Genomic DNA, 24,903 nt, shown 5'->3' on the forward strand with positions numbered 1-24,903 from the left:
GCTTTTGGCAGGATGGCCATTTTCACAATGTTAATCCTACCAATCCATGAGCACGGGAGATCTTTCCATCTTCTGATATCTTCTTCAATTTCTATCTTCAGAGACTTGAAGTTTTTCTCAAACAGGTCTTTCACTTGCTTGGTTAATGTCACCTCAGGTACTTTATGTTATTGGTGGCTATTGTGAAGGGTGTTGTTTCCCTAATTTCTTTCTCAACCTTTTTGTCTTTGGTATACAGGAGGGCTTCTGATTTTTTTGAGTTGATTTTGTATCCTGTCACTTTGCTGAAGGTGTTTATCAGCTGGAGGAGTTCTCTGGTTGAATTTTTGGGGTTGTTCATATATACTATCATATCGTCTGCGAATAGTGACACTTTGACCTCTTCCTTTCTGATTTATATTCCCTAGATCTCCTTTAGTTGTCTTATTGCTGTGCCTAGGACTTCAAGTACTATGTTGAAGAGGTTTGGAGAGAGTGGGCAGCCTTGTCTTGTCCCTGATTTCAGTGGGATTGATTTAAGTTTCTCTCCATTGAGTTTGATGTTGGCTATACGCTTGCTGTATATTGCCTTTACTATGTTTAGATATGTGCCTTGTATTCCTGATCTCTCCAAGACTTTAAACATGAATGGATGTTGGACTTTGTCAAATGCTTTTTCAGCATCTAAGGAGATGATCATGTGATTTCCCTTCTTCAGTTTGTTTATGTGGTAGATGACATTGATGGATTTCCGTATGTTGAACCACCCTTGCATGCCTGAGATGAAGCCTACTTGGTCGTGGTGGATGATATCTTTGATGTGTTCTTGGATTTGGTTTGCAAGTATTTTATTGAGTACTTTTGCGTCAATGTTCATAAGAGAGATAGGTCTGAAGTTCGCTTTTTTGTTGGATCTTTGTGTGGTTTAGGTATCAAGGTGACTTTGGCTTCATAGAATGAAATTGGTAGTGTTCCTTCTGTTTCTATTTTGTGGAATAGTTTGAGGAGAATTGGAGTTAGCACTTCTTTGAAGGTCTGGTAGAATTCTGCGCTGAAACCATCTGGCCCAGGACTTTTTTTGGAGGGGAGACTGTGAATGACTGCTTCAATTTCCTTGGGGGATATTGGGCTATTCAGTCTTTCTACCTGATCTTGACTTAATGTTGGGAGATGGAATCTATTCAGAAAATTGTCCATTTCATTTAGGTTTTCAAATTTTGTGGCATATAGGCTTTTGTAGTATAACCTAATGATTGTTTGAATTTCCTCAGTGTCTGTAGTTATGTCACCCTTTTCATCTCTGATTTTGTTGATTTGGATAGATTCTCTCTGCTTTTTAGTTAGTTTGGCTAAGGGTTTGTCTATCTTGTTGATTTTCTCAAAGAATCAGCTCTTTGTTTCATTGATTCTTTGAATAGTTTTTTTTTTGTTTGTTTGTTTCTAATTGATTGATTTCAGCCCTAAGTTTGATTGTTTCCAGCCATCTGCTCCTCTTGGGTGTATCTGCTCCTTTTTTTTCTAGGGTTTTCATTTGGTCCATTAAGTTGTTTGTATGTGATGTTACGAATTTCTCCTTGCAGGCACTTAGTGCTATAAATATTCCTCTGAGCACTGCTTTCAATGTGTCCCATAAATTTGGGTATGTTGTGCCATCATTCTCATTGAATTCTAGGAAGTCTTTAATTTCTTTCTTTATTTCTCCCTTAACCCTCCTGTCATTGAGTAATAAGTTGTTCAGTTTCCATGTGCATGTAGGCTGTTTGTTATTTCTGTTGTTGTGGAGTTCCAGCTTTAGTCCATGGTGGTCAGATAGAATACAAGGGATTATTTAAATCTTTTTATATCTGTTGAGGCTTGCTTTATGACCAACTATATGGTCTATTTTGGAGAAGGTTCCATGAGGTGCTGAAAAGAAGGTATACTCTTTTGAGTTTGGATGAAAAGATCTGTAAACATCTATTAGATCCATTTGATTTAGGGTCTCTGTAAGTGTTTTTATTTCCCTATTTGTTTTCTGTCTAGTTGATCTGTCCCTTGGCAAGAGTGGAGTGTTGAAGTCTCCCACTATTAGGGTATTAGGATCAATGTGTGATTTAAGCTTTAATATTGTTTCATTTACGAATTTAGGTGCTATTGTATTTGGGGCATAGATATTCAAGATTGTGATGTCCTCTTGGTGGATTTTTCCTTTGATGAGAATATAGTGGCCCTCCTTATCTTTTTTGATTAACTTGGATTGAAAGTCTATTTTATTAGATATTAGTAGATATTAGTATGGCTACTCCCACTTGTTTTCTGGAACCATTTGCTTGAAAGACATTTTTCCAACCCTTTACTCTGAGGTAGTGTTTATCTTTGTTGCATAGGTGTGTTTCTTGGATGCAACAGAATATTGGATCCTTTTTCTGCAACCATTCTGTTAGCATGTGTCTTTTTATTGGGGAGTTGAGTCCATTGATGTTGATAGAAACTAGTGACCAACAATAGTTACTTACTTTAGATGTGTGGTTGGTGGTGTCACTGAGTTTCATTGCTTGTATTTGTTTGTTTTGTTTTTTGTTTTTTTTTGTTTTTTTGTTTTTTTTGTTTTGTAGTTATCTATTTCCTCTGTTTCCTTGGATGTAGTTGTTTTCTTTGGTTTGGAGTTTCCCTTCTAGTAACTTCTGCAGAGCTGGCTTACTATGTAGATTTTGTTTAAATTTGGATTTGTCTTGGAATATTTTGAATTCTCCGTCTATGTTGATTGAATGTTTTTCTGGGTATAGTCGTCTGGGTTGGAGTCTCTGGTCCCTTAAGGACTGTATGATTTCTGTCCAGGCCCTTCTGGCTTTCATAGTTTCTGTTGAGAAATCTGGTGTGATTCTGATAGGCCTACCTTCATATGTTACTTGGCCTTTTTCCATTGCTGCTTTTAGAATTTTTTCTTTGTTTTGTAGTTTCAGTGTTTTGACTATGATGTGACATGAAGAATTTCTTTTCTGGTCTAGTCTACTTGGTGTTCTGTAGGCCTCTTGTATGTTTATGGCCATCTCTTTCTTTAAGTTGGGAAAGTTTTCTTCTATAATTTTCTTGAAAGTATTTTCTGGACCTTTGAGCCTGATGTCTTCTTTTTCTTCTACTCCTATTATTCTCAGGTTTTGTCTTTTCATGTTGTCCTTGATTTCTTGGATGTTTTGTGTTTGGAACTTTCCTGATTTTATTTTTCTTTGAGAGACATGTCAATTTCCGCAAGTGCATCTTTGGCTCCTGAGATTCTTTCTTCCATCTCTTGTATTCTGTTGGTGATGCTTACCTTTTAGTTCCTGATCTTTTCTCTATGTTCTCTAGATCCTGGTTTTTCTCGATTTGTGTTTTCTTTATTGATTCTAATTCTGTTTTCATGTCTTGCACCATTTCCTTCATCTGTTTGAATGTGGAGTCCTGCTTTTCAATGACAGCTTCTATTTTTTTGTCTGTTTCCTCTCTATGTATCACTAATTGTGCCTCTACTTCTTTGGGTATAATTGCCTGTATTTCTGTGAGAGCTTTGTTTATTTCTTCTTTATTTGCCTTCATTTGTGTGGACATTTCTTTGAGAGCTTTGTGCATTTCTTCTTTGTTTGCCTCAATTTTTGTGGTCATTTCTCTGAGAGCACGATTTGTTTCCTCTTGGTTAGTCTCGATTTCTTTGGCTATTTCTCTGAGGGCTTTGTTCATTTCATTTTTATGGGCCTCTAATACCTAGAGAAACATAGTTTTGAGGTCGTTTTCTTGTATATCTAGTGAATTGAAGTGTCCTTTGTTTTGTGGGGTTGCTTGTGAGGTCATTATGTCCTGATTTTTGTTGGGAGTGTTCTTACGTCTGCCTCTAGCCATCTGGTTATTTATAATCCTCACTGTTCCTCGAGATTGTAGTTCGGGCTATGATCCTCTCTTTCTGTTTTCTGGACTGTTTCTTCAGGAAGATGAGAGAGGTTCACTGGTTTGGGAGTGTGCACTGTGGTTTCAGTTTTGCCTAAGTAAGGAATGTGATGCTGGCGCTATTCATGTGTGCTTTTAGTGGGCGCAGTGTACATGCACGTATTCTCTGACTATTGCAGTGGTCTGCAAGCCACTATTATGCAGTTCTGTCTGAGATCCAGGGATTGTTTGCCTGGATTACACTGGTGGACCCACAAGGCAGAGGCTTCAATTTTGGGGTCGCTATCCCAAGAATCCCTATGATGCCCACACTAGGGGTGTGCGTGGCAGGGATCTCGTCTGGTTGCTTCTGTGGAGAAGTCCTGTGTCTGGGGCAAACTCTCCCTGGAAGGCTCACTCACTCTCTTGCAGGACCAGTTGGAATGCACAGGGGTTCCCCTTGCTCACTACTCTCTGATTTGGTCCTGCTGCGGAGAGTCCACGGGTAGGCTAACAGTCAGCTCTGTGACACTGTGGCCGCAGGACTCGGTGTCCACCTTTCCTGTGTGCTGCCTCTTTGTCCTTTCCCTCTGCCAGGAGGGGTTATGTTGACTGGTCCTGGGGTGGCATGGGAAAGAGTTAGGTTGAGTGTTGTCAATCCCTGATTCCGGGCCCAGATCTCTCTGCCAGAAGCAGCCTGGCCGTAGAACCTATGTTTGCTGATCCCGAGAGAGTACCAGGTAGGGTTAAGTGTCCTCAGATCCAGAGCTTGGGTTTCTCTGCTAGGGGTCACTGGGTGAGCTGGAGAGAGGGTGCTGTGTCCTTGGCAGGCTGCCTCTCTGTCCTTCCCCTCTGACCTTCCCCTCTGCTAGGGCAAGCTTATGGAGGTGCTCTCAGGGTAGTGCCAGAAGCGGTTGGGGTTTCTCTGTTCGATCCTGAGCCAGGGTTTCTCTGCCAGGGGTTGTTGGGGGGTGCCCATGATAGAACTTGCTGCTAGACCTTATTGCGCTGGACCCAAGAGAATCTCTGGACATGTAGAATGACCACAGTCCCAGATCCTGAGCTGTAGTTTGTTTGCTAGGAGCAGCCGGCAGCACTGGAGTTCCAGCACTGTGAAGCCACTGTGCGCCTCTTTATCCTTCCACTCCGCCGTGGCATAGTTATGGCAGCGTTTGGGGGAGTGCCCGAAAGGATTGTGATTTTTCAGCCCCGATCTCGGGTTGGGGTACAGACAATGTGGTCTGTGGCAGATTCTGCTGGCTGCCTCCTTCCTTCTCCCAAGAGAGAGTAGGGATTTTGAACTGGGCACGCAGCTGCTCTCTGCGGGCAGCAGGAGCTCAGTTGTGATGGTGGTGGGTACCCACGGTCCAAGAGACCTTCCAGGGAAAGACTGGGTGACCCATGATCAGACTCGCAACTTTGCTTCCCCGTGGGGTTTTCTTGTGACTGGGACTCCCAGTCTCAGGCACCCTTGTGCCCACCAATCTGCCTGGGAAAGTGATTGGGACACACAGGCTTGTGGCACCAGCCCGGAGACCCAAAGCCCCCGTTAGCCGGGTTCTCTTCCGGGTTCTGGCTGGGCACCTGAGAGTGGACCCGACCGATTCCCACGCTGTGGGAGCCTCCCCTCACCTGGGAAACACGATCGCTGCAGTTTTAGGGCCCAGAGTTCAGTCTCCTGGTCGCTGCATGGAGAGTGCTGTCCCTCTTCTCAGACACAGTGCTCACCCTGCACTGCCATCTTGCCCCCCCCCAATAATATTTCAAAAGAAGGTTGAGTACATTATTCTGCTACCTGTTAAAATGGCATTGGTGATGGCAATGCATCTTCATGATGCACAGGCCTTTGAGGTGGAAGTAAATTCTAAGGTATAATGGCCTGAACAGTGCAGAGAAAGTTGGTATACCAAACCTAGAGCTTTTTAAGGAAGTCTTATATAGTGTCCCCTGACTGCATGAGGCATGTTACTTTTTACCTACACAATTAATTATTGTCATTAGAAAGCGATGTCTAAAAACATTAGATAGCTCCACATGAACAGAATTTACTGAAAATGGCTCAGATAAAGATAACAAAATTAAGTTGTCTTTTCCACAGATTATAAAACTAAAAGACCTGTGCTCAGTGTTTATCCATCCTCCTCTCAGAAAAACATGCTGAGCCTCAAGGAGTGTGGCCTTCTGTCAGTCAGGTCTGGTTCTGCCCTCAGGGTGTCCAGACACCTTTGCACACCTGCTGGACTGGAAGGAATGATGCTTAGCTGGACAGGTGGGTTACACAGGACATTGGTCAGCAGTGAGAAACAACTTTCTCCAAGATTGTTTTCAGTCAAACAAGTCTTTTTTATTGGGGTGAATAAGGGCTATACAAACCTTGGTGAAGTGGGTAGGGGTTTTCCGGCTGAGTGTACGTCATTGGCTAGGGCTGAGATGCTGGGAGAAATGCCAGGTGCTAGCTGGGTTATGTCGTTATAAGGAAATAGGAAGTTTTTACCTCAAACTTGGTCACCAGGCTATGTAGTCTTTTCTGTCCTGGACTAGCTTTGTAGGCCAGGCTGACTTCAAAATCACAGAGATCCACCTGCCTCTGCCTCCCTGAGTGCTGGGATTATAGACATGCACTAATGTGTCTAACTGACTACCTCAAGGGTGTCAGAGGTTGGGATTACAAGATTTTGTGCATAGGGGCATGCGGGCCCAGACAGTGAGGGAGCAGTCCTCTTTTACTTCTCAAGATGAGATTTTTGGAGTTTGGACACCTCAGTTGTGCTCCAGGCAGGCTCCCCTAGTCACAAGGCTCACCTTCCCTATATCTGCCCTTCTTTGTTTTATAAAGGGGAGGTGTCATAAACTCATCAGTCTTCTAATGTTTATGCTAATCTCCAGTGGTTTCTATATGACCTTTAGCAATACTTTTAGTCATGTTGCCATTATTATATTTGTAAGAAAGTGTCTTGACCATGAAGCCATACAGATGCTTCAGAAAATCTATTTGTTTTAAACATCACCATCTGAACTCTCTTTGTTTTATAGATGGAATGCTGCAGCAAAGAGAAAGGCTGTGGTTTGTTTAAGGTCATGTAACTATAGAATAGAAGGGCCTGGGCTTGAATCCTTCTGATAAGGCCTTAATTACCTATTCTATAGTTCCTGGAGTCCCTCCAAATGTGGACCTCTGCAGCCACACCAGACTCTCAGTGTGCAAAGCAAGCATTTTCACATGACTTTGATGAGCTCCATAAGACATCCCTGAAACACATTGCACAGTAAAAATGAAGTGTATGATGTTTTGATAAAGTTGCCACTTTTGTTTTTCCACTAAGGATTTGCCTCTGGAACTCTCTTAAGAAGTTAAAATTCTCCACAGTTGTCAGTAATTGTGTATATACATAAATAGGCAGTACAATTCAATAGAGGAGTTTAAATATGTGATTAAGAGATATCTTACAATCAATGGGAAATTGTTTTAGCTTAGCATAAAGAAGTGTTTTTTGTTGTGGTGGTGGTGGAGAGAGGCTTCTTTTCCCTTAGTCTTCTGATGCTTATTAATTTTGATGAGGATTTACTGGTAATTTCCTCATAGGAATAGCACTATCTTAGAAAATTTTAACTTGCTCAACATTCACTGAGTTTAAGAATATTATAAACAATACTGAGATCTACATTTTCTTCTCATCATAACCTTGAAGTGAACTCTGGGTTCGGTAATTTCTGTTTCAGTGTGATGTTACTAGAATATGACCCTAGAAAATTTTCCAAACAATATGCCTGTGAACAAAAAGAAGAGAAAGCTAACAGAGGGTAGACCCTTGTGAATTAAAGCATTTATTAAGCTGAGTACAGAAAGAAATGTTTCTCAAACTTTAGCCTGCCTAGGTTTTATTAAAACACAGATTACTGGGATCTTCCTACACAGTTTCTGATCTAACAAGTTCCCAGGTGACTGTTTCTGCTGGCCCAATGACCATGCTTTAGGAATCAATAATGTAGCACATTTGAATATATGTTTCCAAAGACCTTATCTTTTAGAGAGTACCTAGTGAATCACATTGTTCTGGAAGAGCTGATGGAGGTACATAGTCAGGTCAAAAATAACTCGGTCTTAATATGCAGTTTCACAGGCCTGTGACCTAGATCACCAAACTTAAGTAGTAAACTACAAGCAGGGAATTGCTACTTTTAAAAAACAGTGGTGGCTTATATTGCCACCCTAGCAACCTCATGTGCTTACTTATTGTGTACATTCTTCCACCATTCTGAGTCCAGGCTGCTGACAGAACAGAGCTGTGGATTCCTCCAAACATGGAGGTTCTTAGAAGACCTGGGGGGAACTTCCTTGCAGCAACAGCCAGTGATGGCACAAAGGCCTCTAGGTGGGACTAGCTCTGTGGCTGAGTGGTCCAAGGTCCTCAGAGATGAGCAAAGTCTGCCCTTCAGCAGATTGGTGCTTTGGGTGTACTTTTTCACCAGTGCTGCTCTCATTTCTGAGCTTCTTTTGGACTGGCCTTGCACATCACCGAACAAGAATCTCAGCCTCGGGCTTTGACTTCAGCTAGCTGACCTGAGATAGCACCCAGTGTTTAAGGCTTACTTTCTTTATCTGTAAGAATACCACTAGCGGTACATCATTGGATCACTATGAGAATAAGTGATAGGAGGTGGTGTGAAGTTGCTCTGCTTCCTCTTCCTGCCTTCAATATTACTGCTAATATTACTACAGCAAGCAGACCTGTATAGCTTTCTGGGTCTTGCTACTTACCCTCCTTCAGCATATACTATACCTGTCCTTATGAATAAGCAGGATGTGACAAGCCTTTCTTTGGCTCTTCACATCAGTGTAACTAGAATGGAGAGATTCCTAGCTGTTTTGTTCTGGTCTGCTTATTCTGGGCTAATCTGTCTTAGCTAAGAAACCTATTATAGGACATTTCAAAACCTGGATCTTGGTACTCTCAATCAGTTTGTATTTGGGGATTTTTGTTTTGCCAGTTCTGATGAGACCTGATAGGCTACGGTCAGATGGAAGGAAAGGAAGACCTCCTCTATCAGTGGACTTGGAGAGGGGCATGGGAAGAGATGAGGGAGGGAATGTGGGATTGGGAGGAAATGAGGGAGGAGGCTACAGCTGGAATACAAAGTAAATAAACAGCAATTAATATAAAAATTAAAATAAAAATAAAAAAACAGTAGTGGGAAGACTACAGAAACAAGGAGATCTTCAGGGACTTCCTATCTTAGCAAACATCACAAGTAAGGGATCAGATCATACAGCCAGTGACAAATACTGGTTTATATATAGATTTTACTATTATATTATTATATAAAATCTATATAATAGAGAAAGAATGAAAAACTTGTTTTTCTAAGTGTTTTATTCACATTGGAATTTAGATCTTTTATATTATGATAAGTTCATTTTTTAAGTGAACAAACCCACTCTGAGGTCCAGAGAGGATTAAGTACCTTTTTCAAGTTCATACAGCAAATAAGTAGAAATGAGTGTTGGTATAAAATTTAGTCCTATGCCACTAAACATGTGTCTTATCATATTATCAGAATAGACATGTAATGAATCTCATGTTGCAAGAAAAAGAAAGATGAGTATGGAAAAGTTTCTGAAGTTGACAACTGACTTAGAGATTAATAACAGGAAACGTTTGTCCTAAAAAGTTGGAAGGACCATTCCACACAGGTGGTAATACACTAAACACCATATTCTCTTCTTAGAATTAGCAGATGAAAAAGGTGAGGATAAAGATAATGGAGAATGAACATTTGATGGCCTAGCCCATGACACAGGGAAATCAATTATTGGGTGCCATAGAGGATAGCATTAAAGGTAAGCAGGGCAAGGGCAAAACTATTTTTGAGAGGGCAAGCACAACCGATTTGAACAGTCACTGAACATAGTCTCAGGAATCTGGCTCATTGAGTTAATTGGCATCTTTGGCTCTTATAAGCCATGGGAACTGGGCCAATTTCCCCAGGCCCTTTTGTTGTGAATTTCTTCATTTGTAGGCATGTGCTGGTCATGGCACCTTGTTTAAATAGTTGTGATAATTATATGAGATAGTACACATAAAATAAACTGTAGAGCATCAGGCCTGCAGATCTTTTTTTGTAGTTATCTTTTTACAGAATGTCAGTTTGTAACTTACTGAATATCAAGCAGCATCTTAATTGTAGTGGTTTACAAAGTGGTCTCCAGACCATCACCATCAGCAGAATATGGAACTTTCTAAGTTGCTTCTAGAGATGCAATCCAGATCTAAGGAATACAAAACTCTAAGGGTGAGACTCAGCAGTCTGACCTAACAAACCTTTCCAGACTGTTCCAATGCATGAGAATGTGTGAGAAACTTAAGACATTTTACATAAAAGAAGTTCACTTATTTCTCATAAAGCTTCTGTTGTATACATGATGATAATGAGGTATAGACAGGTAAATTCCAACATCACAATTCTGTTATAGGTTGGATATGTTTTGAGTATGTGTCCTTAAAATTTCAAGTATTGAAAGCTTGGCCTGCAGTACAGTTATGTGAGAGGTAATGGACTGTGGAGCTCTGCTGGATAAGGTTGAAGCTTGATGTATACAGATAGCCAAACTGAGCTCAGTCTATTATGGTGCACTCTCCTTTCTCAGTGGGATTCTAAAAGTCTTTACCCCTGCCTGACCCTCAATCTGGGACACCCCGGATTTTGTAAGGAGCATCATTCCCTCAGAGATGATCACAAATCCTACCCTTTCCTGTTAAGGTAACCAGTTCAGCTAGATATCTATTTCTGGAGATATCTACCTTATGCACTAATAAGATACCTTGGTGCCTTGACTTTCCAAATGACCTTTCATTCTACGTGAAGATTTGCAGCTACTATTGGAGGTTAGTTAATGCTAATTACTGGCCCTCAAGATCTGGTTACTGCCCACCGGATGCACCCATCCTTGTTTGTGTAAACCTGCCTCAATCATTATACATGATTGGTTCATTAAATGGTCTATACCTTGGCAGGGCAGAATGGGGTAAGCATGGCTAAGGTTCCCAGGCTTTGGGGGATAGAAGATCCAGAAGAATTATGGGACAGAAAGACAGGAAGAAAGGAAGAAGTAGATGCCCTGATGAGTTATCCTGGAGAGGAAACCATGTGGGGCTGAGAGGAAGGACTCCAATAATGGCATGAAAAGGCCTAGATGAAGAATAAAAGCAAGTATTTATAAGATACTTATGGATAAAAGATAAGATGGCTAAGTAAGATGGCATTGGATGGGGACTGGGAGATTGATGGTGAGGATATGTAGACAGTGTAGGTGGGAATATCTGACCCCACCCAAGGTAAATAAGGCAATTATAAAATCTAACAGTTGTCTGTGTTTTATTATTTATGATAGCAGCTTAGATAATACCTCTGTGATAATCACAGGGCTAATGGTAAACATTATATAGCCCCAAACACTCATTAGATCCTATTTCAACAGTACCGTACCCATAGGATAATTAAGTATTATAAGATCCTTCTTGTGATGGGACAGTGTTACTGCATGTAAATGATGTACCACTACATGTAAATCAAATATTCCTGACCCCTCGACCCTGACAAATCAAACTCATTCATTCACCCTCGAAATCCCTCCCACTTCCCAAGGTTTATAAATCTTTGATTTCAAATAAACTTGCTGGTTGTGTGATGTGTGATAACATCAGCCTTCCACCATGGCCTCCCTAGATTCAGCATTTCTCCTGGGGAAGGGAGGGCTGCCTCCCTCCCTGAGGATTTGCTGCCAACCACCATGAACTATCAGTTGCAGCTCTGTCTCAATGGGCCATATCTTACAGGACCTGCCTCTGGCACACTGGGTCTGGGTCTTGCTAAGCCTGTGTCTAGGCTGCAAGCCCACCAGTCATGGACCTTGGTCCACAACTCTGCCATGCTCAGCACAACAGCTTAACAAAGACCTTAAAACTTCAGTATCACCTTAGGCTTTGGATTGCCGGAGTTTCCACTGCCACCGGAGATCTCACTCTAAAAGAATTAAATTGAAACATGCCTTGGAAAACTTTTTCCATACCCCAGCCTAGAGCACTACCTCTCCCTAAAGCACTCTAGCCACTGATGAGAGAAACAGAACCCTGTTCTCTGTCTGGAAACTGAGTTCCAGGGCCCTGCCTACCACAGAACAATGGAGTCTTTAAGAGCAGTGTTTAGAAGGATGGACATCAGAAGAGGGAGAAAACAGGAAACAGGTTAGAAGCCTGCCACAGAGGGCCTCTGAAAGGCTCTGCCCTGCAGGGTATCAAGGAAGATGCTGAGAATTATGACCAACCTTTCGGCAGAGTGCAGGGAATCTTATGAAAGAAGTGGGAAACAGTAAGACATGGAGAGGACAGTAGCATCATAAGGAGAGCAACAGAACCAAAATTCTGGGAACAGGGGTGTTTTCTGAGACTGATACTCCAACCAAGGACTATGCATAGAGATAACCTAGAACTCTTGCACATATGTAGTCCATAGCAGCTCAATGTCCAAGTGGGTTACATAGTAAATGGAACAGGGACTGTCTCTGACATGAAGTAATTGGCTTGCTCTTAATCACTAACCCCTGAGGAGGGAAGAGCCTCACCAGGCCACAGAGGAAGACAATGCAGCCACTCTTGATGAGACCTGATAGACTAGGATCAGAAGGAAGGGGAGGAAGACCTCCCCTATCAGTGGACTGGGGGAGGGGCATGGGTGGAGAAGGGGAAGGAGGGTGGGATTGAAAGGGGAAGAGGGAGGGAGTTATAGGGAGGATACAAAGTGAATAAATTGTAATTAATAAAAAGTAAAATAAAAAAGCAGTGTTTAGAAGGATGTTATTAGAATATTAGTACATCTGGAACAGGTTAAGGTAACTTTCATGAGATCTCTGAGCTTGTCATAGAATGAGTTGTTATAATAACAGTCCTGAGCCTCAGATCACCACTCTCTGGCTTTTTATTTAATGCTGTGAATTATTTCTACCATCATCCTTCCATTGTTTCTACCACAAAACTATGAAATCAGACAGTGTGTATGTGTGAATGTGGGGTGGGAGTCAATTACTAAAATTTGTACAATGCTGTTTATACTTTCAATGTCCAAAATATGAGCTTGTTTTATGTATGTATGTGTATGTAAAATTACTTTGCTTCAGATGTTCTTGTATAGTAATGAAAAACCAACTAATATGTATTCTATTTAGATTTTTTTTTCCCAAAGTTTAGGTGCTATGGAGGTAAAATCACAGGCAGTTGGCTTATCTACTACCTATGAGACTGCAGATTTTATCTCCAGAATGGCAAAGTTAAAATAAAATAAAATAAAATTTTCAAAAATCTTTTAGCTCTTAGTAGGCTTCTTTTCACTCCCTTCCCTTTGTTGATTATGTCATAGCTTGTTCCTATCTATACTGATATGTGTAGTGTCCTGTAGTCAAAAGAAATATACCCTTTTGGGCACATTGCTTTATAACACCCATATAGCTTTGCAAGGGACTGGCAATAAATGACAGGGTAGAAATTGTATAGGTCAGTCCAGTCAAATACCTTTCTTCCTTGCTGAAGTAGAGAAATATGATATAGAAAACACCATGGTCAGCAATGTCAACTTAGATTAAAAAGGATAGTGACTGTTTGGGGAACCATTATACACATTATTTTGATGTGTTCTGATTATTTAAATGGAGTTCATTTCATTTTGCAAATAGAAAAATTTGAATTTCATGACTAAACCATACCATCAATGTGTGGGCAGGTAATGTGAACTTGAGTGGCCTTAAAGTGATCTGTTTTTTTTGTGTGTGTGTGTGGAAACTTTTTATTGGTCATAATGTGGTCATAGTTCATAAGCACTTATTTAATGTGCGTTTGTGTTTGGATGGGTGCATGCACTGTGTACACATACTGAAGTCAGAGGACAATATTCAGGAGTTGATTTTTCCTTCTACTATGTAGGTCCCATGAATTGAAGTCAGACTGTCAAGCCTTACCTGTGGTGCCTTTACTTTCTGAGCCATCTCAGCAGGCTTCTCTCAAAAATTTTAAAAATTGTAAATAACTATTATTAATTAAGACTCTTTTTTATTATCAGTTACACTTTATTAACTCTGTATCCCAATCCCTCATTCCCTCCCAAACCCTCCCTCCCTCCCTGATCTCCTCCCTGCCCCTTTCCATGTTCACTGATTGGGGGAGAAAGGAGAGGGGACCTGATTTTTTTTAATCAATATGTTCTTAATTAGCAGTCATAGTAAGATTTTTCTAAATGCATGTAGGTAGAGTTTATAATGGCCTGCACTCTGTTCGGTAGTAGGCATATATAGCCTTCTTTATTTCTCACCTACTTTGAAAGCTTTTTTTTTTTTTTTCCAAGCTAGACAATATAACATTCAAACTACAGAATAAGCACTTTGGACCATACCTGTAAGGTTTTGATAATTCTGGTATCTATTAAAAATCTCACTGTAACTAAGGAATATAACAAATACTAAGCTAAAACTGTCACCTAAATTTTCTGATTGCTACCTGTGTGCTTGCTGTTGCAGCATTGTGGGGTGGGGGGGCAGAGCGAAAGGAGCTGAGGCACAAAGAGCCTGAGTTCCAGGTCACCCTTCCCTCCATTACAAGATCCTGTCTTCAAACATAAACACAAACAAATGAACAAAAATTAAGATTTTAGGCATGCCTAATTTCTCTACAAAAAGACACAGCTATTGTAGCAAAGGCAAATTTATCTTCTGATAGAGGGTATTTGATTAAAAGTTTCTTGCTGAATATGACCTTTGTGGAGAGAAATTTAAAGAAATATAAAAATATCTGATTCTGTCCTATGAAACAGAAAAAAGTAAAATTGAAGATGAAGATTATAAATAAGAAAATAGGCCTCAAAGCATCATTTTATAGTTTAACAGTGTGGCTCAGAGGTAGCACACTGGCCTAACATGTGCAAAACCTGAGATTCAATCTATACTACAAAAGACAAACAAAGCTCCAAAGGTCATATTACCTAAAAACACATGATTCAAGTTAAATAAGCATTTCAGAGTGTACTGCATATTCCCTCATGACAGAGCAGTATGGTTTTCATTAGGATTCAGCACAAACATTTTTATATTGTGATAAAATTTATATAATATTATTTTAAACAACTAAAGTGAATAACCTAGGACAACTGTGTTCCAAATATTAAGCAATCACAATCTAATGTTAAAGTATTTTCATTGACTCCCCAATGAAACCTCATAAATTCAACAATTATACCTCATTTCTCCTCTTTCCTTGTCTACGATAATATCAAACTGATTTATATGTATTATAGATTTATTTATCCAGGTATTTCACATAAATAGGTTAATACCACATGTGACTTTGTTTCTGACTTCTTTGACACAGAAAGTTTTCAAGACCAATATACCATATAGTATATATCAGTACTGTACTTCTTTTATGACTAAGTAATATTCCAGTGTCTATATACATCATATTTTATTTTCTTTGGAATATAAACTTAGGAACAGAAATTCTGGATCATGCAGTGATTTTATCATTAACTTCTTGAGTAACCTTAAAAGACACACAATTTTATATTCTGATTGGCAATGTGTGAGGGATCTTATTTTTCTACATCTTTAACACCACTTGATAATTTTCCTTTCTCTTTTTGTTTTCAAAGTCCAAATGGATATAAAATGGTATCTCATTATTATTTGTATTTGCATTTCCTTAATGCCTAACATCATTGAGCATATTTTAAGGTGCTTTTTGTTGCTGTTTACCTTCTTTTGAGAAACACCTTTTCAAGTCCATTGTCAGTTTTTATTATTTTATCTATATTTTGTTGTTGAATTTTGAAGAATATGTTATGTATTTTGGATATGAGACTGTTAACAGACAAATGACCTGTATACATTTTTCTCTTGTTATATTGTGGTCTGTTTTTTTCTCATCATGAATTATTTTATTCTCTTCTCTCAAGACATATTTTAGGACATTCCATTATGCTCTTGATTTGAGGTATAACCACACACCACTTCTTTTTGAAAGATATAGGTGCTAGAATGCTTGTTTGTTTGTGTGTTTGTTTGTTTTTATCTTAGGAAATCAGTAGAGCCCAGCCACATTGCACACAATGGTAGCTCTCTCATTTTGTGTTCTGGAATAAGGATGAACTATAGTAAAGTCAAAAATTGACTTATGATGAACAAATAGTATAATAATATGTTCATCTTTTGTTGCTTCAGTATATGGAGAATTGAAAGTTGTTATTTCAACATAAGTTAACTTTTCCTGACTACTGCACAAGATTAAATTAATCACTGAGTTACTGTCTTAGTCACTGTTTTATAGCTATGAAAAGACACCATCATCATGCCAACTCTTATGGAAGAAAGCATTTCATTGGGGCCTTGCTTACAGTTTCAAAGGTTTAGTCCAATATCATCATGGCAGGGACTGTGTCAGTACACGCCTCTTAGAAATACATGCTTCCTAAAAACAGTGACCTTATTGCTATTATTCACTTTATAAACACTGCCTTGAAGAATGTCTAGGCTGTGGTAAGAAGAAAGAATGAGTGAATCTATTTCTTGGATCTCTCTCTTTTGCAAATGACTCTGTAACCAAAGTAGGGCTAGAATTCAGTATTCAGTCATACACTAGACATTCTGCTAAGCTTCCTACCTTTCATGAAGCAATCTTGAAATCACAACTCACCTTTGGTTCTAAGTGTTTTTGAATATGTGAAAAGGCTGCCTTTTTCTTATATTAACAGTCACTGACTTTATAAAAAATACCATTTGCAAGAAATGGAATTCAGAATTCCCTTATTAGTCTGGGGCAACTCAACCATTCTTAAATTTTGAGGTTTTTGTGAATATGACTATAGAATAAAGATGACTTTAACAGTCCTTATATATGCTTCTTACAGAAAATATGTCATTTGAATTTCATTTATGCTGGGTTCATCACAATTTGATTTATATCTTTTAACTGACAGAACTCATAAAATTATTGGAAGTAGAAAGTGTTCTGAGTGTTAAGCCTTTTATCCTCTTCTTAAAACAAATAACTAAGGAAAACATTCAATCACCCTAGATTGCCCAGCTATTCTGTTGCTTTTATTCTATGTTCACAAGCATTTACTAAGTAACCTATACTTAATCTTTTTCTAAGTGGAACATATACTGTAAGATATAGTCTTCTGTCTTTAACAAGTTTACAATTTAGAAAAAGAATAATACGGGCATAAGACCCTTAACCATCAATATATGTTTCCAACTCTTCTGTTATTGTTACCTGAGAGAACCAGGCCTGACACTCCCCCAAATCACTAGGTACCAGGTTCAAATAAGGTCACCCAAAGTCACCAAGAAATAGTGACCCCACACCAAGGTCACTGGGAACTAGGCCATAGGTCACCAATTCCTAAAACAAAGTCATAAGATTCCCTGCCCAAGGAACAGTCTAAGGATAAGCACAAGAATGGGAAGGTATCTTATCTCAGGATGGGGCATTTGTGCTGAGAAGCCCACCGGCCTTGTAGTAGAACATTTCTGGGCACAGAAAATACCTGACATTCCTGAGGTTTATAGACAGCTTGCTCAATGTTATGTTAGTTAGCCAATCGCTTTGTAACAAGCCTGCTCTTGGTCACCTAATCCTGTTAAACCAGAAATTCCCAGTCTTCTTGGGAACAAAACCCAATAAAAATCCTAATGTGCCACTTGGGGTTCTCCTCTCTGATCCACTGTGTTGGTGACAGTGGAGAGACCAAGCTTAAGCCCGAATAAAGCTCTTTGCTTTTGCATATGTGTTCCAGCTCCTGGTGGTCTTTGGGTACCTAAAGATCTGGCATAACATTTGGGGGCTTGTCCAGGATCCCCAAGATGCTGAACACTGGTGGTAAGTGAGCACTCTCTGTTGGTGTCTGTTCATGTCTGTTCTTGTCTGTCTGTGTTTGTCTTGGTGTTTCTCTAGTTTTTATTTTCTGGCCTTGAGTCAAAATCTGTAATCTGTGTGGTATGGAATGGTTAGAGAAGACACACTGGACAGCCATGTGTCACAGGAGGCCTGGAAGAAGTTCCAGACCCCTTTGGAAGGGATGGAGGAGCCCCTATCTGTAAAGGGTAGTAGAACACCCAGTTTTTGGTGATCTCTGGATAAGGCCAAGGTGGGTAGCTCCCTCAGTGAGGCTTCGCTGCTATCCTACTTGGTTTTTCCACCACAGGTGGTGGGATCTGTTGTCTGACTCTGTGTGTGTCTTTCTGTTTGACTGTCTTGTCTGTCACTGCCTGTTTTTTTGTTTGTGACTGGGACTGGCTGATGACATGGGACAGACTCCTTCTAATCCCCTAGACTTAATTCTTGCACATTTCAGTGAGACTTGAGCCATGCTCCACAGGCTGTGGTGACAGTGGAAAGGAGGCACCAAGGGATGGCTACAATATGTGGAGCCCCAGGCTTGGCGATACTGCCACTGCTCTCTGGTCTCTCTGGTCTGGCAGAGCTCAGCAGATATGTTGCTGCTCTGGTCTCTTGTCTGGTGGAATGACAGGCCTCTGCTCCAAACTCTGGGGTAGTTGGGTGGTGTATAATTTTGGGGCAGGCCACCCTTAGTGGAACAGGACCCAAGATCCATCGAGAGATCACTGGAGTCTTTACCACCGATCAGGCACAAATTGATGCTTGTTTCCGCCCGAGCAGATCCACCTGGGATTATAACACTGCTGAAGGCAAGGGGAGGCTTCTCAAATTGGTGACCTATGGCCTAGTTCTTGGTGTAGGGTACCTAGTTCCGGGTGACTTTTGGCTGACCTTGTTCAGTCCTAGTTCCTGGTGACCTTTGGGGGTGTCAGGTATGGTTCTCTTATTGCCCCCTTCTCATGGTCATTTGAAGGCCCCATCATGGATCTTCCAGATATGTCCCCTCAGTGTCTTCCAGATTTACCCTTCCATAATGAGATCTGAGTACCATTAATTGCATCGCTCAAGAGTTCCTTCATAAAAGTTACCAAGTGATTTAAAATGCAAGGCCCAAAGGTAAAAAGCAAAATCAAGATAATTAAGGATCCCAGCAGGGTGGGAAGTATGCTAAGGGGAACTATTATACCATGATTCAAAGCATCCTCTGGAATCTCCTCGCTATTTCCAATGTCTCTCTAGGCTTTCTCTTACTCTTGCTAAGGATTCCCTAATCAATCCTGAGTGATTTACATAAAAACAACATTCCTTTCTAAGGGCTGTAAACAGCCCACCCAGCTGCAAAAACAACAGATCCAAGCTCCTCCAGTTTTGCAATACTACTTCTGCCAGAGAATTTTGGAGTCCTCTGTGGCTTTCCATCCTGGAGCTTGAGCTCCACAGTCTTCTTTTACAGCAAAAGGATCAGCAGGCCAGAAGTGGACATAATGGACCCAAGATGTCACTCCAACCACCTTCAAGGCTGTTGAAGTGGTCACTAACACGACTTAAAAACCCTTACTCTGAGGCTCCAGGGACCACAGTCAATGCCTCTTGATGAAGACCCAATTACCATCTTGGTACTGGTGGGCTTCTGAAGGAGGGCCTGTCTTATAGAGAGCACACAGTTTAGGCCAAACACATTCGTGTGACTATTGGACTCCCCAAAGATCATCCAGTAGGTCTCTTTCCTCAGATTCAATTACCTTGGCCTGGAGGTTTGGAATAACAAGTAGGGGATTAGCAAACATGATCTCAAAAGGAGTGAGTCCCATATGATGAGGGGAATTGTGCACCCAATAGAGTGCAAAGAGAAGGGGAATCACCCAGTCACCACCAGTCTATATGGTAAATTTAGTTAAGGTCTCTTTTAGAGTGCTATTTATTCTTCCTGCCAATCCTGAACTCTGGGGTCTATAAGCACAATGGATTCCCAATCATTCCCTGGAACTGTCACCAAATTCTGACTTACCTTGGACAAAAATGCTGGTCCATTGTCTGACCCTATCATCTGTGGATATTGGGGAAGGATGTCTTCCACTAGTTTCTTTGCCACCGCTTGAGCAGTTTCATGTTTGGTAGGAAGGGCTTCAGTCTGTCCTGAAAAAGTATCTACAAATACCAACAAATAGCAAAGCCAATATTTGCTAGGCTTTACCACAGTGAAGTCTGTTTCCCAGTAGGCTCCAGGTCTTATTCCTTGAAGCCTAGTTCCTGGGTTTTTGGCATTCAGAACTACATTGGTGACCTGACAAGCCTTACAGTTGTTGATGATGTTCTCAGTTTTTGAGTTGGCCACCTTGATATTTATATCTGCATACCGAATCAAGTCCTGTATCCTCCTGATGCCCATGTGAGAAGACTGATGTGTCTTTGTCAGTATCCTTTCTCCCACCTTCTCTGAAAGGATTAGGTTTCCTTCTGCTGACCTCCATCATCCCCCCAGGCATTGGGTCATTGACAGTCCCTTTATCCAATTTAGATCTTCCTTAGTATACTTGGGTTTCTCTGGGAGGTTTGGGTCACCTGGGTCGACCAGCATGGTAGCCAAGACTGGGTTAATTTGGAGGGCAACTTGTTTGGCTACTTGGTCCACCTGATTATTTTGAATAATTGCCACTTCTTTTAGTTACCAGAGGGCTTTTTATACACTTTAAGCCTCTTGTCTTTTCCCAATACTAATGCATTGGTCAGAGCAATGAGTTCAGCTCTCTGTGTGGAGGTGCCTATTGGCAGAAGTCCTGCCCAAATGATAACAGGCGATGACACCATAGCCTCCTATGTATACCTCTGTCCATCCTGGATGAAACTACTTATGTCTCCTCTGCATTCAGCAGTGGGATGTCCTTCAGGTATGACCTGGTCCCAAGGATATGGGCCAGGATTCCAGCACAGTCATAGAGCAATGTATCCAAGTCTGGATCTTACAAGAGTGTAGCTGGATTCAGGGAAGCAGGTACCTGAAAGGTAATTTTGATAGGACTGGGTCGTAACACCTGGTAGTATGTCAAGCAGGAATTCCTAAGCAGTATGGAGGCTGCTTCAGCACTTCGTCAATGGCCTGTGGAGCAACAAGAGCCAGATTTTGATTCAGAGTCAACTTGTCAACATCCTTGACCAGAAGGGCCTCCACGACTATGATGTGGAGGCATGGGGGCCATCCCTCAGCTACCAGTTCCAGTTTCTTGGATAAGTGAGCCATAGGGTGACACCATGGACCAAGCGGTTGGGTCAGAACTCCTCTTGCCACACCTTTATTCTCATCCATGAACAGGAGAATGGCCTAGTTACATCAGGTTATCCAAGGGCAGGGGCAGACATCAGGGCCTGTTTTAATGCTTCAAAAGATTGCTGATGGGCTCCAGTCCAGAGGAATCCTTCTGACCTCTCCTTGGTGGCCCCTTGAACCCATGATATTTTGTTGGCCAGGGAGCCTTCTGGTTAGAGGAGTACCGAATATTGGGCTCCTGTGTCAATCAAGAAGCTGGTAGATTTCCCCTCCACTTTTAGGATTACCCTAGGTTTGGGAAGGGGAGCAGAACCCTATCTCCCCTAAGGCTGAGTACCTTAGTAGGACCTTTCTTTTGGTGGTGTTCCTTTGCCCAGTGACCATTTTCCTTGTAATATGCACACTGTTTTTTCCCCAATTGGGGTAGTCTCCCCCCACCCCTTTTTTGGAATTTCTTCTTACCCTCCCTTCCTGATCCCATATGCTTCAGACCCCTCTTTTGGTCCTCTGGGTCCATAGTGGCAGCCAACAGGATCTTTGACAAGTCCCTGTTCTGCCTTTTCTCTACTTTTATCTGTTTTTCCTCTGCACTATCCCTGCTATTATATACTTTTCTGCCATATTTCCTAAATCTCTCAAACTCTTTTTTCCCAGCCACTCTACCTTTTGGAATTTTTTTAAATGTATGGGGCAGACTGGTTTAGGAAAGCCATAGCCAATGCAGCCATATTATCCTTGGCTTATGGATCGAATGGTGTGTGTCTATGGAAAGCCTTCATGATCAGTTCTAAAAATGCAGCCTGGTTCTCGACTAGTCCTTGACTGATATCATATACCTTGTTCAGATTGGTCAGTCTGAAAGTGGCAGTCTTCATTTCTGGGGTCCTTCCCCAAGCCCCAATAAAAACCTGCTTTGCAGCTGCTCAGAGCTCTCCTGTCTGATCTATTCTGTTGGTGACTGGGAGAGACTGAGATTAAGGCTGAATAAAGCTCTTTGTTCTTGCATATATGGTCTGGCTCCTGGTGGTCTTTGGGAACCTTAAGGTCTGGGTATAACACTAGAAGTCATCTGCATATATGAATGCACTTTTTAAAAATTTTCAGATGTACAAGGCAAGGGTTCTTGTTGATGAATTGAGATGATAAAAACATTTTAGATTATAGAATGCAAGAAATATCTTGACAATGAGTTTACATGTAAGTACCCAACCCAAAACCACCACTCTAATATCATTGTGACAAAGGTATTCTGTAATAATAGTGTCTTTGCAGTATTTAAAAACTTCTTTATTTTTATAAATATATATTTGTTGCCTGTATATGTTAGACAAATGTTTGGCATTGAGAAAACACTTGGTAAACTAGATATATACATTTCAATGTTTGGTGTTTAGGACATTCAGATGTACATACATACATAATAAAATAAGCTAAGGTGAGGGAAAGTAAAGAGCTAAAGGAACCTCATCTAGTTCTGGCAATTTTGGAACTGACTTTGAAACCAAAATTGGAGGAAGGAAGAGTTATAAAGCTGAGGGATAATTGGGAAAGATTGTTTTCTGAGACAGGAGGAATAAAGGAGAATGCCCAAGACTAGAGTAAGTAAACTTGAGGAGCATGATATGCAGAGAGTCCAGGAGAACAATGGAAAGTATATTTGTTTAAGAAATGTGGCTTCATCCCAGACATGCAGTGGTGGTTCAATATATGTAAATCCATCAATGTAAACCACCATATAAACAAACTGAAGGAGAAAATCACACGATCATCTCCTTAGATGTCGAAAAAACATTTGACAAAATCCAATACCCATTCATGTTTACAGTCTTGGAGAGATCATGGATACAAGGCACATACCTAAACATAGTAAAGACAATATACAGCAAGCATATAGCCAACATCAAACTCAATGGAAAGAAACTCAAATCAATCCCAATGAAATCAGGGAAAAGGCAAGGCTGCCCACTCTCTCCAAATCTCCTCAACATAGTACTTGAAGTGCTAGTTAGAGCAATATGACAACTAAAGGAGATCAAGGGGATACAAATCAGAAAGGAAGAAGTCAAAGTATCACTATTTTCAGATGATATGATAGTATACATGAGCAACCCCCAAAATTCAACCAGACAACTCCTTCAGCTAATAAAGACCTTTAGCAAAGTGGCTGGATACAAAATTGACTCAAAAAAAAAAATCAGAAGCCATCCTGTATACCAAAGAGAAAAGGACCGAGAAAGAAATTAGGGAAACACACACCCTTCATAATAGCCACTAATAACATAAAGTACCTTGGTGTGACTCTAACCAAGCAAGTGAAAGACCTGTTTGAAAGGAGGAGCCTGCCACAGAGGGCCTCTGAATGGCTCTTCCCTGTAGGGTATCAAAGCAGATGCTGAGACTTATGGCCAACCTTTGAGGATATTGCAGGGAATATTATGAAAGAAGTGGGAGTTAGTAAGATATGGAGAGGACAGGAGCTCCACAAGGAGAACAACAGAACCAAAATATTTGAACACAGAGGTCTTTCCAGAGACTCATACTCCAACCAAGTACCATGCATGGAAATAACCTAGAACCCCTGCAGAGATGTAGCCCATGGCAGTTCAGTGTCCAAGTGGGTTCCATTGAAATAGGAACAGGAACTGTCTCTGACATGAAATGATTGGCCTGCTCTTTGATCGTCTCCCCCTGATAGAGAAGCAGCCTTACTAGGCCATAGAAGATGACAATGCAGCCACTCCTGATGAGACCTAATAGACTAGGATCAGAAGGAAAGAATGGAAGACCTCCCCTATCAGCAAACTTGAAGAGGGGCATACATGGAGAAGGATTAGGAGGGGAGGATAGAGGGGTTTATGGGGGATACAAAGTGAATAAAGTGTAATTAATAAAAATTTAACAAAATTCAAAAAAGTAAAACTTCAAGTCTCTGAAGAAAGAAATTGAAGACTTTTTCAGAAGACGGAAAGACCTCCCGTGTTTTTGGATCAGTAGGTTTAACATAGTGAAAATGGCCATCCAGCCAAAAGCAATCTAGAGATTCAATGCAATTCCCATCAAAATAACACTTCTTAAAGACCATGAAAGAACAATTCTCAACTTCATATGGAAAAACAAAAAACCCAGAATTGTCAAAACGATCCTGTACAACAACAGATCATCTGGAGGTATCTCCGCCCATGATCTCATACTGTACTACAGAGTAATAGTAATAAAAACTGCATGGTATTGCCATAGAAAAAGAATGGTGGATCAATGGATTTTAATAGAAGACCCAGAAATAAACCCACACACCTAGAGATGCTTGCTTTTTGACAAAGAAGCCAAAACCACACAATGCAAAAAAGCATCTTCAACAAATGGTGCTGGGTTAAATGGATGTTTACATGTAGAAAAAAATGTAAATAGATCCATATATATCATCTTGCACAAAACTAAAGTCCAAGTGGATCAAAGACCTCAACATAAAACCAGACACACTAAACGTTTTAGAAGAAAAAGTGGGGAAGAGTCTAGAACTCATTGGCACAGGAGACAACTTCCTGAACTGAACACCAACAACACAGGCTCTAAGATCAACAATCAGTAAATGGGACCACACAAAACTGAAAAGCATCTGTAAAACTAAAGACACTGTTGTCACAACAACATCTTACAGACTGGGAAAAGATGTTCACCAACCCTATATCTGACAGAGGGTTAATATCTAGAATATATAAAGAACTCTCGAAGTAAAAAAGCAACAAATCAAGTAATCCTATTAAAAAATGAGTAGAGAGCTAAACAGAATTCTCTGTAGAGGAGTATAGATTGGCAGAGAATCAATTAAAGAAATGTTTGATG

Source organism: Meriones unguiculatus, chromosome X (assembly GCF_030254825.1).
Source record: "Meriones unguiculatus strain TT.TT164.6M chromosome X, Bangor_MerUng_6.1, whole genome shotgun sequence".
Classification (NCBI taxonomy): domain Eukaryota; kingdom Metazoa; phylum Chordata; class Mammalia; order Rodentia; family Muridae; genus Meriones; species Meriones unguiculatus.